At 46.9% G+C, this 19,624-nt stretch overlaps 1 long non-coding RNA gene across 2 annotated transcripts in view; it reads right to left on the bottom strand.

The window, feature by feature from the left end:
• The window catches only part of LOC133134664 (uncharacterized), a 37,367-nt gene extending 19,200 nt beyond the window's left edge, over positions 1-18,167 (bottom strand). For both annotated transcript variants that reach the window (XR_009709328.1, XR_009709329.1), the window contains exon 1: positions 18,079-18,167. This is a non-coding gene — a long non-coding RNA (uncharacterized LOC133134664). The remainder of the gene's footprint in view (positions 1-18,078) is intronic.
• Between the last annotated feature and the right edge of the window lie 1,457 nt (positions 18,168-19,624).

Below are 19,624 nucleotides of genomic sequence, written 5' to 3'. Positions count from 1 at the left end.
TGGCGCTGAAAGAGGGCATTGATGGGCCTGAAACAGCGCCCAGGAGCAGCCCCCAGCGCACTTACAGTACGCAATGATGTCACCTTTCAGTGCGCTGTGATGTGCCTCTTCTCCATTTTACTGGGGAGGACTTACAGTAACAACAATAACAATATAATAATGCGTATTATAATAATGCGTTCTCGTTCAGGATCCGTTTCGCCCTCGCAATCAAAACTAAGTGACAACGTTACGTAAGAGTCTCGCACAAACGCGTTTAAAAACGACGGAGGCCATTTCCCTGGCGGTACCTGATCTGTCTGGAGTGGCCTGGGCTTTGTGTGTTGTCTGACACGCCCATGTGCGATGGGTCTGGTATCTGCCATCTGACACAGCCCATGTGCGATGGGTCTGGTATCTGTGCTTCCTGAGTCTCAGGCCGGGTCTATCTCTCGATCCGTCTGCTGCAGAACAAAGTGTAGCGGCTGACCTCTGACCTCTGACCTCACCGCCTGCCTGAGGAGACTTCTGAAGGAAAAGGGGGCTAATGACAGCTCTGCAGACATCCAGTGAGAGAGAGAGAGAGAGAGAGAAAGAGAGAGAGAGAGAGAGAGAGAGACACACACACACACACCAATCCATAACCCTGAACACCCCCCCCCCCCTCCTCACTAACATACACCCCTTTCCCACAGCGTCACAGAACACAGAAGTCTGAGGTTTTGAGCGAAACTCCCAATTCAGTATTGCACATAACACTGATAGTTCCATGGAAATAAGCACCAGGTCCCCTGGTTTTGTTTCCTTATTGTATTTTTTTTTTTAAAAAGGAACATTTTAATCGCAGGTTCAAAGTTTCATGGAAAGTTTCATTACAAACACAGCTTGGCAAACGGTCAGAATCATCTCACCACACATTACATTATATTACACCACACGTTACATTACGTTACACTACATGTTACGTTAGACTACATTACATTACACCACACGGTGTCTGCAGAGGGACATTTGCATGTTTGTCATTCAGAGCGAACGGGGGAAGCGGATTGAATCCGGACGCTCATGAGCGTTTCACAAACCGCACCCTGGTGCTGCTCGCACACAGGAGCGCGGACCGGCCGGGTTCTGATGCTGATCTCCCCGACCCGAGAGCGCTGCAGGACTGCGTTTCTCCGCTGCGTCTGGGGCGCTGCCTGCTCGACCCCACACCTCCAGGTCCAGTGCATCCTCCCGTTTGATCTCCTCTCTAATTACACAACGTAGTAATCATCCCGCTGTCCCACGCATTGTAATTGAAGTTAAAAGTCACTCGGCCTAATCACTTTGCTGATGTTTTCCATCACCTTAAGCTTTTCACTGGAGAACTGCGATGGTGGTGTTTTTAATTACTCTCTCTCCTTCAGAGGATTAAATATCCACCAGCCTGTGTTCATATTTTCATCTGTTGAGTTTGGTCTTCTAAGTGAATGGAATAATGATTTAAATGAATGAAGTACCAACACACCCATTAAACACAATAAAGCCTGCCTACTCTGCACATGCAGTATGCCTGTACTCACGGTGATTACCATTGCAGATTTCAACAAGGGAAATAAGGCCAAATGATAAAATTGCACAACATGGACTAAAATTGCTCCAGTGCACACCACTTTTCAGAATCTAATCCTGACCACAACAGTGCAAATTCTGCCTGTGAATGGCAATAGCATTCATTAGGGTTGGGAGAGATTAGCACTCACTTTCTTAGCTTAGGCTAGGTGAGATTAGCATTAGCTTTGTTAGTGCTAATCTTGTCTATCCTACGCTATCTTCATTAGAGTAGGTAAGGTTGATTAGCATCAGCTTTGTTTGCGTAGGGCAGGGGAAATTCAGAGTCTGGCTATGGTTAGTATCATGAGGTAAAACAGGTCAGGTGCGCTTCACGCAGACATTCAGAAACACTCAGATGCCCATTCTGAATAAATAGAGTGTAAAGGATCTGCGGACCGCCTTCGGTCATCTCTGACTAATATCCTGTTCACATGCTGACCGCTAAGACCCTGACCTCACTGGGCCAGTCCACTGATGTCAGCCACAGCAGGGATCCCTTAAGCTCCTCTTATAGGGAGAAACCGGGATTTAACTGTAATTCCAGCCTCCGTTTTCACCCAGAGCACAGGGAGTTTTCTGTGCGGAGGGAAGAGAGTGGGGAATTAGCCTGAGTCAGGGTTTTAGGTGCTTACAGCAGCTGAGAGATTGGTGGAAGTGCGAATGAATCGGCACAAAGTGTTCCGTTGTTTGCAGGTGGAAAGAATGCACGATTTAACCACCTTGAACGGTTCAGAGTGGATCCGCCATTGTCCGTGAATGAAAGTCAGCTTTTCTTGAGGCGTGTGTGTTGCATAATGGCAGAGTAGCAGGTCTTCAGTGTGTGTACAAAGGCCTAAAGTAGGTGGCTGGTCTGTGATCAACACAAAATCAGACGCTGCACAACCCTAAGGCCCGCTTCACAAAGCAGGATTACAGGAGTAAAACCCGGCTGCATAATCACACAATTTATGCTCCTGCCCACCAGGCCGAAGTCAAGCAGTAAAACAAAACAAAGGAAAGCACGACAGAAGGTGTGTGTGCAAACTAAAGCCATGCACACAATGCGGTAAAACGGGTATTATTAATGTTTACTCACATCGGGTAGGACAAGGCTCAGGTTCTGGACAATGCCCCAGTCCAACAGAGACTTGATCCAGAAAGGAGGGATTTAAACTTTCCCCTCCAAGAACAACAAACTCTACAAACCGCAGAATTACACTGTTGACGCTGCTAGTCGTGTGAAACAGGATGGAACTCACAGTTCAAACGGGCCGTTATCATAAGGAGTTTGACTCCTGAACCAAATGAACACAGGTGCAAGATAAAGAAATCACCTTGAGTACACCGTAGTAGAGAGAGCCAAGGCCAGTGTTCAGTCACACACTCGCAATCTGAGGCCTAATCTATTAAAACGGAAAAGCCTTCCCCGATAAAGCTGCAGAAATACTTGGAAACGTTTGGAAGGCAACTAATGAGCTAATCTGGGTATCTGAGCACGCAGCGTTCATTAAGAAACAGAATTTCGACCTGAAATCCAGAGGTGACATGTGTTGATCCCAGCTTGGACGGAGCGCTTAAGTTCCCAATAGAATGCGGGGGACATCTCCTAGCAACGGCATTACGGTCGTCCCGCAGGACCCAATCAGAGCAGAGGAAACAGCCAGCAGCTCTGGGGGCTTCTGGGAGTGTGCTGCAGCAAGCGATGGCTTCAGGGTGCGCTGTGCGGCAGAACTTCTCCCGGATCATCTAGCTCCTCGCCCGTCTCCAGTGTTTCTCACCAGGGGTGGAACTTAAAAAAAAGAAAGGTTGCCTTCTTTGGCTTTCCATTTAATTGCCAACGTTTCCAAAGCAAAGCAGCCTTTGTTAAGGGCTAGGTGGAAAATCCAGGTTAACAAAATTAAGTCCTCCCCAGTGTTTTGTTCCAGTTCTTTAGCCAGGAGGTAATGAGTGAAATCAGCTGGCTGTGTTCATGAGTGGAAGTAACACATGGCACCGCTGACCCCTGGACTTTCCGCATCTGGTTCTCACCCTGGGGTCTGTCTCGGGTCCACAGGCCACTCCAGCCCACAGACGATCCGGATTCACTCACGCCTTGCTCCACCCTGAAGACCTAAATGAGGTCTTCACATTAAACCATTTGGCAGACGCTCTTATCCAGAGCGACGTACAGTCGATTAGACGAAGCAGGAGACAATCCTCCCCTGGAGCGATGCAGGGTTAAGGGCCTTGCTCAAGGGCCCAACGGCTGTGTGGATGTGGCTACACCAAGATTAGAACCACCGACCTTGCGTGTCCCAGTCATTCACCTTAACCACTACGCCACAGGCTGCCCTTCCTACTCTTCAGTACTGTATTAAAACAGACGTCTTCACTCAGACCGGCTGTCACCAGCCTGTCAAGCAGTCCCACCATTCTGACTGCACCATTCCCTCCCCATTACAGTCGGGGCCAGCTTCATGGGCACAGACTGGGCTTAGTCCTGGACAATATTGAGTTTCGTACGGAGAATCTCCATTCACAACGACACCAGTAAGACACAAGGCCAGTAAGCAGACGCTAGCTCTGCCTTTTCAGCAGCTCAGCCCACTGTGGCATCCTACTGGGTGCTTTTTATCTCACAAAATCTCATTTTCTGGTTTTTAGGGATTCAGACCCAAGAATTATCCAATGCTCCCGTTTCTCGGTTAAGCATATTGGTAAGAGTCTCTCACCAAAAATAACATTAAATGAAATAGCGATGAAGATTGGGTCCATTTCTTAATGGTCTGGGAGGTTATGTTACTCTGGTTTTTGCCAACAGCTACATCACTAAGCCAGTTACACAGCTCTAAAGAATGGCCAATTACACGGTTATGACATAGCTAAACACCAAGTAGAGTCTGAACCAGATTAGAATCAAAGAGGAAGCCTACATTAGCCTGAGGTAGATCGTCTGCTTTGATAGTTGACTGGTCAGCAAAATCTGCATAAGAAACCATCCGGAATGCATTTGTATTCTAAGGACACAGGTCACTCTGTTCTTAGCCACACAGTCCTCACTTCAGGGTAAAGCTGACATTTTAACTCGGTAACATAAATGGGAAAGCAAGAAACAGATATGTTGCCGGTTAAAGTGTGAAATTGCAGGTACATGTCCTCACTGGTCCTCCCGGAGGAAGCAGGTAATCGTCGAGGTGGGAATGGCCGCATTGTTTGAAGAATAAAACGGCTGCCTGGTTCCTTTGTCACAGAGGCTGTTCTCAACCCGTCACAAAGTGTGTACTTTCTAAAGAGCTCTTTGAAGTGTTCACACAGATCCTGGCCACGTTCAGAATGGAGCTGGTCCAACTCTGCCCGCGGTTTTGCATTCAGCCCCCGTCAAGACCCACAGCCAGAGTATGCTTCTTTTCAGCTGCCCGCTTTATGTTTTTACCCCCCGAGAACATGACGTTGAAAAGGAGGAGACTTTGCGGCATAAATCATTAGAAAGGAAGAAAGATATGCAAAAGCTGAAACTGTATTAAGCCCCTTTTTTTTTTTTTAAACTGTGAAAGAGAAGTCTAATCTGAGTGGATAGTGCGAGTGAAGTCACGCTTTCTGCACTCATTGTGGAGGAACGGACCACCTGGTACAGAACACAACTATTATTACAGCCCCAAACAAACAGTGTGGAGGCTTAGACGGGCTTTGAAGTGACAGTGTTCAGCAGTGTACCTCAGCCCTGCTGGTTTCCCCCGACGACAGGGCCCACCGCATACTGCTCACGAGTAACACCAGGCCAAATTAACGCTTTCCAGCACCCGAGACGCGCGGTCCGCTTCAAGAGCCGCGGGCGAGAACAAAGCTCACACACCTACAGCACTCAGGATTTATTTCCCAGGAGTTTTTTGGGATGACAAAAGTGCTTTGTGTGTGAAGAGGTTTTTTTTTTTTTTTAATCTGCCGAATCATATTTCAGACGATAATCCACACTTAAAAATCTGGATCTGATGCCACAGTTTGGAGGGGGAGCCACACCCAAATGTCACAGAGTTGACCTCCGACCCATGACACAATTACCCAGGGGCTCCTGGGAAGGGTCCAGATGGAATACCATCAGAGTGCAAACAGTCCTTTGTTCCTCGTCTGTTTAGCAAACACCCCCCCAAACAAACGCAGTGTCGAGGGAGGGGGGTTAGGGTTTTAACAGGCCCCTTTCCCAGGGGTCAGACTGGGACAGAGCCCAGTGAGATCAGGTGATCCCAACGCCTTTTCGGATTCTCCGATTGGGGTCGGGAAATCGGGATTAAGGGCAGCATTAGTGACCTCGCTGGGACGTGACAGAGCTGTGTGGGACCACTGCACCTCAGGGCCCAGCGGAGAAAAGCCTTGCTCGTGGGCCTACATGCCATCGCGCTTTACTTAAGATCAGCCGCTCCCCCCACCCTGCCCCGCCCCCCACCCTGCACTTTTTAAACAGGGTCTAGAGCACTACTGACTCGCAGAGTCTCCTTTGATGAGGTCTGAGTTTATATCCTGTCAGGGTTAAACCAGGATCCTCACAAAAGGGCGTGATTCAGATCAGTACCCAATCACAATGCGCTTTTGAGTGTTCACCCCCCGCAGCGTGGGGTCAAGGGTCACAGCCCTTCCCCCTCTGCAGCACAGTCCAGAAACAAGAGCTGCCATTAAAAAGTCCTCTTTAGCTTACTGCTACATCGAGACTCATTTAAACACGTTCAGGATTCCTAGAGCATCACAGAGCTGAAGTGCTAATGTTGGTTTTACTCTGCAGCTCATAATGAATATGATCTGCACATGGACAGGGGACAGTAACTCACGGTTCTCCAGGGCTGAGAACTGCTGGCTTTCCACCCACCCTTTACCTGGGAGTCAGGTGTGTTCACCCTCCCTTTACCTGGGAGTCAGGTGTGTTCACCCTCCCTTTACCTGGGAGTCAGGTGTGTTCACCCTCCCTTTACCTGGGAGTCAGGTGTGTTCACCCTCCCTTTACCTGGGAGTCAGGTGTGACCACCCTCCCTTTACCTGGGAGTCAGGTGTGACCACCTTCCCTTTACCTGGGAGTCAGGTGTGACCACCCTCCCTTTACCTGGGAGTCAGGTGTGACCACCCTCCCTTTACCTGGGAGTTTGGTGTGAAGACTGAAGTCTGGCCAATCAGTAGCACCGATTACCCGGGAGAAATGAAAACCAGGGCTTGATTTGGATTGTAGGGCCGGAGTTGATGACCAATAATAATCATTCAATAATAACTCCTGCAGGGAAAGGTTTCTGCACTAATCACACATTCATGTCTCAGAGCCAGCAGCATCACTTGGCCCAGATTTCCCCGGTAAACACACAGGCATATTAATGTATAATATGTGAATTACAACTCTGTACAGGGAGACCGCTGACTCAGTAAACAGTGCTATATAATGGGCTCACAGTATTTATTTAATACAGAATGTTCCCATTGCACCGGCTGTTTACAAAGGTGCCACTGTATCAACGCTGATAAAGATTTATTTGCATTAGAATAGAACCATCAAAGGTCAGAGAATTTCATTCCAGCTAAGAGCCAACAACGCATGCATTTTCCAGAGTGACTCCGAGGCACCCCCCACAGAGCGGGGCTCCTGGTGAGCACAGCGCTGTCAGGCGGGAGTGGGGCCCGGATAACGGCCATGTTCGTGGGGTCACATGACGGTGTGGAAAAGCAGTTCGGGTACTGGGCTGGGGGCTTGCAGGCTTCATTCCTCGGTGGGGCATTGCCATTGTGCACTGCAGCAAGGATCTGAAGGTCTGAAAAGTGTCCTGCTTTAGACAGCAGACTGGATCATAAAATGGGAAATAAATCAAAGACTGTCTCCAAAATGACATGTAATTAAAAAAAAAAAGAAATTGCAGCAAGGAATCAGCTACCCAGTTGTATAAATGAACTGTGTGATAAAATGAATCTAGAATAGAATAGAACTTTATTGTCCAAGAAAGGCCGGAAATTAGCCTCAAAATGGGAGAAAAAAAAAAAGGAAATCTAAATTTAATGTAATAAAAGTGTAAAAGTGACCGTCTAATACTTCTCCTGGACATTTTCTCCTGGATACTCGAGGCTCCAGTCACCTGATCGCATTCACACTTCATAAACGGGATCGTTTGAAGTGACGAGGGAGACCCTCTCCCTCCCGTGGGGAATTCTGTCCCAGAGAGAGACAAACGGAGAGGTTTTCCAGGAATTGGGGGGGGGGGGGGGGGAGAGAATGAACCAGATCTGTCCCCCCCTCCCCCCAAAACCATAGTAGAGACTTTGAAATGCACCAGCCGTCACTCCAGATCTGAAACAGACAGGCTGGCCAAGGAAGCAGCTGCTCCAGATGTTTCCATGACTACATGCTGGCGAATGGACAGCGGTCTCACAGATGTGTCACGCTCTGCTCTGCTCTCTCTCTCTCTCTCCTCTGCTCTCTCTCCTCGGCTCTGCTCTCTCTCCTCTGCTCTCCTCTGCTCTGCTCTCCTCTGCTCTCCTCTGCTCTCCTCTGCTCTCCTCTGCTCTCCCTCCTCTGCTCTGCTCCCCTGTGCTCTCCTCTCCGCTGTTCTCCCCTCTCCGCTGTACTCCCCCCTCTGCTCTGCTCTCCCTCCTCTGCTCTCCTCTCCTGTGCTCTCCTCTCCTCTCCTCCCCCTGCTCTGCTCCCCATGCTCACCCTCCCTCTGCTCTCCTCTCCGCTGTTCTCCCCCCTCTGCTCTGCTCTCCCTCCTCGGCTCTCCTCCCCCTGCTCTGCTCTCTTCTGCTCCCCCCTGCTCTGCTCCCCCTCTACTCTGCTCTCCCTCTGTTCCCCCTACTCTCCTCTGCTCTGCTCCCCCTCTACTCTGCTCTCCCTCTGTTCCCCCTACTCTCCTCTGCTCTGCCCACCTCTCTGCTCTCCCTCTGTTCCCCCTACTCTCCTCTGCTCTGCCCACCTCTCTACTCTGCTCTCCATGCAGCGAGTGTGCTGAAGGTTAGACACATTAATAAATAACAGCCAGACACACTTCACAATAGAAACAACTTTTCTGCTTTTTAAACAAAAACTGTCTTCCAATCACTAAATCAGATTCAGGCAACAGGATGTTTTTAAGATTTACTGATAACTTTTACTAACAAAATCTCAGGACAGAATAAAACGGATCTCACTGAATTTTAGAGAATTAAGAATTATTTTCAACAAAAATAGAGTCTGGTTGATGCAAACTACAGTGTGAGAGAGGAGTCACAGTGATAACACCAGCACTCACCCATCAGAGTCACTGTGATAACGTACATCATTATTAAAGTGGGAATCCTGTTACATCATTATTAAAGTGGGAATCCTGTCACAGTGATAACACATCATTATTAAAGTGGGAATCCTGTTACATCATTATTAAAGTGGGAATCCTGTCACAGTGATAACATACATCATTATTAAAGTGGGAATCCTGTCACAGTGATAACATACATCATTATTAAAGTGGGAAACCAGTTACATCATTATTAAAGTGGGAATCCTGTCACAGTGATAACATACATCATTATTAAAGTGGGAATCCTGTCACAGTGATAACATACATCATTATTAAAGTGGGAATCCTGTCACAGTGATAACATACATCATTATTAAAGTGGAAATCCTCAGACTAAAGACCCAGTCATGTCCATAGTCCAGACACAACAGATCCCTGAGCAGATACAGCATTACCACGGAGACGCCATAAATCAGAACGGGGAGAAAAATGATCCATAACCCATGAGCTGGCAGGGATTGTGCAGACAGAGCAGAGCTCTCTCTGCTTCTGGAACAGTGAGGCTCCAGCCCTGCGGCTGCCTGGAGATAATACAGTTCACTACTGCCACCTACAGGCCACACCAGTATACTGACTGGTGCCCCAAACGCTGCCTGAAGTTCAACAGGATTCTTACAAGAATGTGAATCAAAGCAAATTGTGTGTTAGAAAATTGAAGGACGTGGTAAAGGGTGCTGAGATTTTAAACGGAGAAACGGTGTGACCATTTGCTTTTTGAAGCCAGGCATGCTGCAGGAGCGTAATAACAGGCTTTGCAAGCTGACTGTCCCGATACAGCAAAACAGCAGTCATGTTTCAGCGAGAGGATTTCAGGTCAGCCTGTTTCACTGCGAGGCTGAAAGGAAGAGCGATCTCTATTCCAGCTCGAGTTCTGGATCACATGCTCTCTCTTTCCACAGCTATTCTCACATTTTCATTTCAAACTTTAACAGCGCATCAAATCACTGCAGCTGTGAGGCTGTGAAGGCAGTTAAGGTGTGCAAACTCCAACACACCCATTTACCCAACAGTCCACACAGTACTACAGGAGAGCCAGCGACTATTTTACACCCTACAGGCCACACAGTACTACAGGAGAGCCAGTGACTATTTTACACCCTACAGTCCACACAGTACTACAGGAGAGCCAGCGACTATTTTACACCCTACAGGCCACACAGTACTACAGGAGAGCCAGTGACTATTTTACACCCTACAGACCACACAGTACTACAGGAGAGCCAGTGACTATTGTACAGCCTACAGGCCACACAGTACTACAGGAGAGCCAGTGACTATTTTACACCCTACAGGCCACACAGTACTACAGGAGAGCCAGTGACTATTTTACACCCTACAATCCACACAGTACTACAGGAGAGCCAGTGACTATTTTACACCCTACAATCCACACACAGTACTACAGGAGAGCCAGTGACTATTGTACACTCCACAGGCCACACAGTACTACAGGAGAGCCAGTGACACGCAGTACTACAGGAGAGCCAGTGACTATTTTACACCCTACAGGCCACACAGTACTACAGGAGAGTCAGTGACTATTTTACACACTACAGGCCACACAGTACTACAGGAGAGCCAGTGACACACAGTACTACAGGACACATCCGGTTCCCTGTGGCTTCACGGCATGCTTCTGGGAGGTAATGCAATAAGCAGAAGACCTTTGGTCGAGTTGGACAGTCTCCCCCCGGCAGAGAGAAGCCAACTGGGCCTCTCAGCTGTGGACTCCCTGCAGAGCCGGCTAATGACATCGCCCGAGCTAAAACCCACGCCGTCTAGACAGCACTGGAGTAGCACACATCACGCCCGTGATTTTATGACTGTCGAGCGATGCCAAACTTCCTCTCCTCAGCTGCGTTTCAGCTTCCCGGACTGAAATTCCCAAATCACTCCCAACACAGGGCCGTTTGTCACTATGTGTGTGGTGCGTGTGCGTGCGTGCGTGCATGCATGAGAGAAAGAGCCTGTGTGTGTGTATGCGCGTGTGTGTGCGTGCGTGCGTGTGTGTATGCACGTGCGCGTGTGCGTGTGTGATGGTAGCATTAAATTCTGCAGCACTATACTAGGGGTGCCCATTGCCTCTTTCCATATCTGGCTTTATCTTTAAAATGTATGTTCGCATTGTATTTTTTCAAATAGAATATGTGGCTATAACTATTGCGCATAAACATAAAATATGAATATATAGATATATAATATAATATATAATATATAATATATCAGTCCCAACTTTGTAATTTGCAATAGCAGCGGGGTTCAGGATAATATCTAATATTAATAATTAATATTTCTGCCAGTTAAAATTAAACGGATGGTGAGACGTGGTCATTTCCTGTCAAACTGCGCTGCCATTCATAGCTGGTGGTGTTTTGTTCTGCAGATGCACGAGATGTATTAATACACACTGATTTGCATTAAATCAGAATCTGATTCCCCTTCAGATTTTCCACATTTCCTCTGGCCAGGAGAGAGACAAGCCCCACAGAAGTGTCTGTACATGACAACAACCTTGCTGCTGGTTGCCAGGCAACGCCCACAGACAATCACACATCCCTCAAGTCCTGCCTTTAAAAAAGAAAAACATGCATTAATTTTTGTATTCATGTTCACTCTGATGGACTGCTATTCATGACCAGCAGGGAACGCTCTTTCCTGGATCAGCTTTGATACCCAGCAACCACAGATTTACACAATGTTAGAGAGGAAAAGTACAAAAGGTTAGACTAAAAATGTTGTGGCACTCATTTCAAATGTTTCCCTTTGGTTTCACCCTACAAATTATAATGTACCCATCTAAAACATAAACAGGCCCAGGTTACCCTTACACAGTTTTAAAATGGCATTCAACAGAATCACAAAAGACACGACAGTTCCTACCACCTTTCACACGTTTACCTGAGAGCTTATGCTACAGCCAGTGTGCATGGTGCACTCTCAAAGTCTACACCATTCACACATTGTGTACCTGTGTGTGCAGTCCAGAGGAATTTGGGGACGATTAAGGGACTTCAAAGTGCCCCCTGTGCAGGTGTGTGTGTGTGGGGGGGCACAGGCCCCTTTGATGTACAGGGGCCCAGGTGACATCAGTCCTTTAGGTCACACACACTAAACGCATCACACTGTTCCGTTCACATGCTCGGGTATGGATAGCTAAAGCTGAAGAATGTGTGTTTTTTAAGAGGGTAAACTAACAGAAGAGCCTGTAAACCTGGCGTGAGGCACACAGAGCCCCAGGGCGAGATCACTCTTCCTTCTCATTCTTTTAATTATGCGCTTTTGTTCAAAAAAAGAAAAAGTGTGGACTATGATGCATGTACACATAAATAATATAAATATTTATGTACGCATATGGCCCCTTCTGTTAAGTTGCCCCGAGGTGATGTCTGTTGAAAAGACACTGAAGATGAACAAAATTAATCTTTCCAAAGAAAAGAAAAAAAAGTGGCAGGATGTCAGTGAACGTATTCATTAAAGCAGCGGACCTCACAACCAGCAGGACCAGCAGAAGCCTGACCAGCCTCCACCCCCCACCGGCCTGGTGGTATCACCATCATCATCATCATCATCATCATCATCATCATCATCATCATCACTGCACTTCTGCACAACAAACGCTTCTAACAGCAGGAACTCAATCACACGGCAGATACACAAGCACTGCTTTCAGAACCAACGGGTCGTTTTATGCTTTATGCTACATACCAGACCTACAGAACTGTGCAAAAGTTTTAGGAAGGTGTGAAAAAATGCTGTAAAGTAAGAATGCTCTCAAATAGAAATGTTTAAGTTTATTTTTATCAATTAACAAAATGCATGAACAGAGGAAGTGAATGAACAGAATAAAAATTTTAATCAAATCAGTATTTGGTGTGAGCACCCTTTGCCTTCAAAACAGCATCAGTTCTTCTAGGTATACTTGCGAAGGAACTTTGTGAAGGAACTCGGCAGGTAGGTTGTTCCAAACATCTTTGAGAACTAGCCACAGTTCTTCTGTGGATTTAGCAGTCTCAAATGCTTCTGTCTCTTCGTGTAATCCCAGACAGACTCGATGATGTTGAGATCAGGGCTCTGTGGGGGCCACACCATCACTTCCCGGACTCCTTGTTCTTCTTACGCTGAAGATAGTTCTTCATGACATTGGCTGTATGTTTGGGGTTGTTGTCCTGCTGCAGCCTAAAACCTTTGCACAGCACTGTATGTGCGGCATTAACAGTAAAGAAAAACTAAAATCAGGAAGATGAACCTCTCACAGCAATCCTCAAATCTGGACCTCAAATTCAAACCCGGCCCTGGTTCTCTTCTCCCCGGTAATTAGTTCTGCCGATTGCCCAGGCTGTCTTCACACCCGACTCCCAGGTAAAGGGAGGATGGAAAACCAGCGGTTCTCAGACCTCGACTGTGATTTGATGATCCCTGCTCTATATTAATAAAGATGCTCGTTGTCCTTTTTCCTCCACCAGAGGGCAGTGTTTTAAATCTGGAGATTGCCAGGAGAAAAAAATGCAGAGAATTGTTTGTTGGAATGTCTCTGCACTGTTCCACAAAAAGCTCGAAATAATGTGGAAAATCTATTTCCACAAGAAACAGCTGTCAGGAAGCACAAGTGGAGTGTATAGTCAGCTACCACACAGTCTTATATACCGACATCAAAACCAGCGTAGCCAGCCAATAGCAGTGAGCGGTCACTGAAATCGAGAAGACCAGTCAGACGTATGGGACATTAAAGCTTCCTCTCATTCTAAAACAGGAATGTTTATGACGAGTGGTTTAATCTTATCATATCTCGCAGAAGAGCAAAGCTGAAAAATCCACAAGAATCAGCAGAAATATCCGTATTGCCTCTTTGAATGAGTCTTCTGCTGCCTGTGACAGTGAATCATCCTTCTCAGGCTGAACTGGGTTAGCTTCAGCAGGGAGGTATTCACGCTCCAGACGCCCACGCAAACGCAAAACTCCCCAAAGCCTGCCAACAGGCACAGCATACCCTCCAACACTGGAGTTAAACCTGCATACACACTGGCCCTCCAGGACTGGAGTTAAACCTGCAGACACTGTGGCCCTCCAGGACTGGAGTTAAACCAGGAGTAGACAGGCTGGATGTGGGTTAGACAGGCTGGATGTGGGTTATACAGGCTGGATGTGGGTTAGACAGACAGCAACAGGAAGAGCCAAAACAATCAATCGCGTTGCGTCAGCAATGGATGCAAATGATCCACTGCAGGAAGCCCAAGATGGATTAACCCAACCCCCCCGAATCAATACGGTCCTATATTTAACCGGAAGGCCTGTTTCATCTGGGGAGGGGGGCGGGGGGTTTACAGGAAGAGAATGGGCAAAGCTGCATAAATCTGCATTAAATCACAGTCCTGCCGTACAGCTGTGGGGGTCCAATGGTACTTCTGCTTGGTTGATTTACTCTTATTCTGGGGTGGGGCAACTCACACTCTCACACACACACACACTCACACTCACACTCTCTCACTCACACTCTCTCACTCACACTCTCTCACTCACACTCTCTCACTCACACTCTCTCACTCACACTCTCACTCTCACTCTCACTCTCACACACTCTCACACATACTTACACACACACTCACACACACTCACACACACTCTCACACACTCTCACACACTCTCACACACTCTCACACACTCTCACACACACTCTCACACACACTCTCACACACACACTCTCTCTCACACTCTCTCTCACACACACTCTCACACACTCTCTCTCACACACACACACACACACTCTCTCACACACACACACACACACACTCTCTCTCACACACACACACACACTCTCTCACACACACTCTCTCTCTCACACACTCTCTCACACACACTCTCACACACACTCTCTCACACACACTCTCTCACACACACACACTCACACACACACTCTCACACACACACACTCTCTCACACACACACTCACACACACACACACACACACACAAATCACATTCTGTCTCTCTCAAGAGCCAGAGAGATCACCTTCATCAACAGCGTGCACATGCCACTCACACATCAGATCTGGTGAAGTGGTGTGAACACGGCCTGGTGTTTTTCCCTGAACCGAAAGTAGGAGATATGAAACGGATTGCACCATTCAACAATAAAATGTATAGCATTTCATTTCAATGGACGAGACATACTCTTTGCTGTTGACCACATTTGTCAACGTGACTGAAAGCCTTAGTTCGTCACGGAGAATAATTACCAATAACATGTCTGCGCTGCCAGATCAGTCACGCGGTTTAAGAAACTGCAGGAAGAATTTCACTGAGCTCACTGAACCACAGCAACCACTTTCAATTCAAACTCTCGAACTATTTAGGAGAACCCCCACTTTACGAACAGGAAGTTCGGTTAGAATAAAATCCGCCTTGTTCATTGGGGTGACGCAGCTTGGTGTAAAACCCAGCTATTAACAGCTTGGAATACCAGCGCTTTCAAAACAGTTTAAGCTGGCCAAATCATGTAGGTTGGCTCTGTGGATAGTGTCCAACTTTTGTCCTGTTTAAACGCCGACTCTCTCTCTCTCCCAGTCCGAGGATAGAGCGCTGTCTAATTATGTGAGCAAACGGTTCCAGATCTTTAGTCACAGAGCGGCCCGAAATTAAAACCAGACCCAGACGATTCTTATCATGCCTGCCACCCCGCATTGCTGTCCCCTTCTCTTCCGTTCTGGGCGATTGTTTAATAACTTACCAACGTTTCCCATTTTTTCCTCTTTTAAAACACGATTAGCTGCCATCAGTTCTTTGGAAGGGGGGCAAAATAAAAATAAAATCACCGTTTGGTTTATCAGCTGACAGTAGGTATGAATTTGTCCGTGTTATTTCCATGGGAACCGTCATAGTCACGTTAAGAGGGCGAAATACAGGTCACCTAAATACAGGTCAGTAATACGCCCTGATTTCACATTCTCTAGGACCCAAATTACAAATCATTCAATCTTTCAGTATCCTAAATAGCCAATGGTTAAAAAAAACGACAACTGGAATGGATATATTCTTTTGAGTATATATTTAAAACGGCATTTTATATTTTCAGCAGCCAGGTAACGGACACGCAAACGCACTCGCGAGTTTGGGACGCCAATGAAAATGCCACTCCGCCAGAGGCATCTCTCTTACATGCCTTCACCAACAGATGGCAGCAGTTTTTGAAAACATACACTAGATACATTTCAATAGTTCTGCCGTGCTTGTCATTTATAAGGCAGGTATAGTACGATGATGTCGTGAAGACGGATGACTGGGCCGGCAGCGTGCGAGGGCGAGCGGAGTGTTTCAATAATCACAGCGATGCTGAGTCACGAACAGCACAGTTAATCACTAACAACACGCAACATACACGTTCCAGCACTGCGTCTAAAAACATCGTACTGCTACAGGAGGTATTGTCTGAGCCGCAGTAAAGCGCCCGCTGCCAAGATCTTTTTTGTTTGTTTTTTCACATGCAGTGCCAGCTTTGTTATTTCCTGTTCATTTGTATCCTGCACAGTAGAGATGTAGCCTAGAGTACATTTCCACTGAAGTTAAATTAAACCGCACACCTTGAATCCTGAAGTGGTGCACCGAGGCCCTTGCGAAGAGAGACTGCGGGTTGTCAAAATGCCCTACAATGCATTTCGTACATTGCTGTACATTTGCGGCTGAATTATGTCCATCGAGGGGATGGTTTTTAATGGTTGCGGTGTAATAGCTGAGGAGCTCCGTTTTATAATGTAATAAAAATAACTCCGGTTTTTATTCCTCTCTTAGACTTCTGATATCAGGTTTCAGGATATACAGATGTCAGCTTGATATGCGTTTCCAAGCAGTGCTGGAATTCATTTCTATTTCTATTGCGACGCAGTTACACCCCCTGCCAGTAATAGTAAGTGTTTGGCCCGCTAACCAAACAGATAAACCACCACACACTCCAGGAAAATCATTCTAAATATCTCTGAAAATAGCCATTATAAATGAAAAACTAGCATGACTTTTGTACAGAATGGCAGCCATTTTGCACCAGGATGCTCAACACCAATCAGCACCGGGGTTCATCAGACCAGAGAAAATCACCCCCTACTGGCCCACCAACACCACTTCCAGCTGCAACTTTGTTTTCCCAGGAGGTCTCCCATCCCAGTACTAACCAAGCCCACACCTGCTTATCTTCAGCCATTACTAACCAAGCCCACACCTGCTTATCTTCAGCCATTTACTAACCAAGCCCACACCTGCTTATCTTCAGCCATTTACTAACCAAGCCCACACCTGCTTATCTTCAGCCATTTACTAACCAAGCCCACACCTGCTTAGCTTCAGCCATTTACTAACCAAGCCCACACCTGCTTAGCTTCAGCCATTTACTAACCAAGCCCACACCTGCTTATCTTCAGCCATTTACTAACCAAGCCCACACCTGCTTAGCTTCAGCCATTTACTAACCAAGCCCACACCTGCTTAGCTTCAGCCATTTACTAACCAAGCCCACACCTGCTTATCTTCAGCCATTACTAACCAAGCCCACACCTGCTTATCTTCAGCCATTACTAACCAAGCCCACACCTGCTTATCTTCAGCCATTTACTAACCAAGCCCACACCTGCTTATCTTCAGCCATTTACTAACCAAGCCCACACCTGCTTAGCTTCAGCCATTTACTAACCAAGCCCACACCTGCTTATCTTCAGCCATTTACTAACCAAGCCCACACCTGCTTATCTTCAGCCATTACTAACCAAGCCCACACCTGCTTATCTCCAGCCATTACTAACCAAGCCCACACCTGCTTATCTTCAGCCATTTACTAACCAAGCCCACACCTGCTTATCTTCAGCCATTACTAACCAAGCCCACACCTGCTTATCTTTAGCCATTTACTAACCAAGCCCACACCTGCTTAGCTTCAGCCATTCAGGGAGGGCAGGGTGCGTGATCGGATATGGACTCAAAGGGCATGGCACAGTTCAGTTCTCCCTGAGAACGACTCCTGGAATGAGATTACTGCGTTTAGGCTCCCTGTGAGTTAGGCCTGAACTAAGGGGCCTGCAAGGCACTGTTCAATCCAGAAAAAGGTGAATTTTGATTTCAGGTTGTCTCTGAAGAACCTGTGTGGCACTCCCCAGCTCATAATGTTTGGAAGTGACATCATTTACATCAAAAGGAAACACTGAATACATCCTTATCTTCCTGCTTAATGAAGACTTTTAAATGTGAGAAATAAATTATTAGATTGTCCTTACCTGCCCAACTCTTCACTTGCAGGAGTTTTAACAGAGAGCTGAATCTTCACTACTAACACCAAACTGAGTTTCTCAAACTGAAATCCCAGAGGGCCTCAGTTTCTGCTGGTTTTTGCTGTGCACCTGAATGTAAGTCTCCGATTGGCTAAGCACACCTTGTTTCCAAAGCCTAAAATGGCTGCTGATTGAAAGGAATCGGTGTGGGCGGGGCAGGAGATCTGGCACCTGTCCGTCAAACACTACACCCACTAAGACATCAAGTGCATTTTTATCATCTTCCACGTTATATTACTTTGTATGCAGTGAACTCATTTCTACACAAGCTGTACCATCTAGGTTCTGAACATATATGTAGGCTGATCAACATGTTACAGTTGTGGGCATGTTATTTCAGTATTAAATGTGTTGCAGTCTAAAATAATATTAATAATAATATTGGTATTTCATCTCAATGAAAGTTTTCCAGAGACTACAGAAGAAACCAGGCCTTTGAGTCAACAGTGATAGAATATACTGTTGGTGCAAACACCAATGTTTAAAGCTGGAGAACATCCAGTAAAAGAACAGCAGTGTAGCAGAGTGGTCCAGGAGCTGGGTGTGTGCTGCAGTGGCTGCAGGTTTCACTCCCAGGTGGGGGAATTTCAATTGTGCTCCTCAGCTAAAGGCACTTTACCTGCCCGGACTCTGCGAATCTCCAGCTGCAGAGGAGCACTGCTCGTTAGCACAGAGTCTGTGTAAATCACTATGGGTCTGATTGTCTGGAATGAGATCACAAATGAGATTAATCATTTTGAGTTGTTCCCAACTGAAAATTGTAATGTAGATTGTGATAAGGCTGATGTAACAATCACTACAAGTAACTGAAAGCCGTGGAGTTCTTAAGACTTAAGATTGTGAAGAAATAAAAAAAACCTACTGAAAGTGTTTAAAATGTAAACAGGACAGCGACTCTGCGGGTCACAGTGCACATTCTGTTTAAAACCTGACATTCTGCAGGGTTGTGTACACACCCAGTGGTGCGTTCCCACCAGCGGGGTCAGCCATCCAGCTCCGCCACATTACTTATTAATCGCCATCTTTGGCTCGCCGTGCGGTTTTCAGTTACGCTGAGGCCCGCCCAGAGAATGCTTTTCGATGGGAAAAACGAGATTCCGACAGCTTTGAGTTCACCCTTGGGAATTCTCAGCTTCCGTGACTTGTATTCCGGGGGGCGCATAGATCAGGGGCGCTGCTGCCGTTTGCAAAAAACTTCATAGGACGGAAAGTCAGCGGTGTCAGCACTGCTTCACAAACATGCCAACAGCAGCAAGAACAGACCAGGATAGAGGGAGAACTGACCAGGATAGAGGGAGAACAGACCAGGATAGAGGGCGAACAGACCAGGATAGAGGGCGAACAGACCAGGATAGAGGGAGAACAGACCAGGATAGAGGGGGAACAGACCAGGATAGAGGGGGAACAGACCAGGATAGAGGGAGAACAGACCAGGATAGAGGGAGAACAGACCAGGATAGAGGGAGAACAGACCAGGATAGAGGGGGAACAG

This window comes from Conger conger, chromosome 8 (genome assembly GCF_963514075.1).
Source record: "Conger conger chromosome 8, fConCon1.1, whole genome shotgun sequence".
NCBI classification, from domain to species: Eukaryota; Metazoa; Chordata; class Actinopteri; order Anguilliformes; family Congridae; genus Conger; species Conger conger.
The sequence above is the reverse complement of the archived record's forward strand: the minus strand, read 5'-3'. Positions and strand labels throughout refer to the sequence as shown.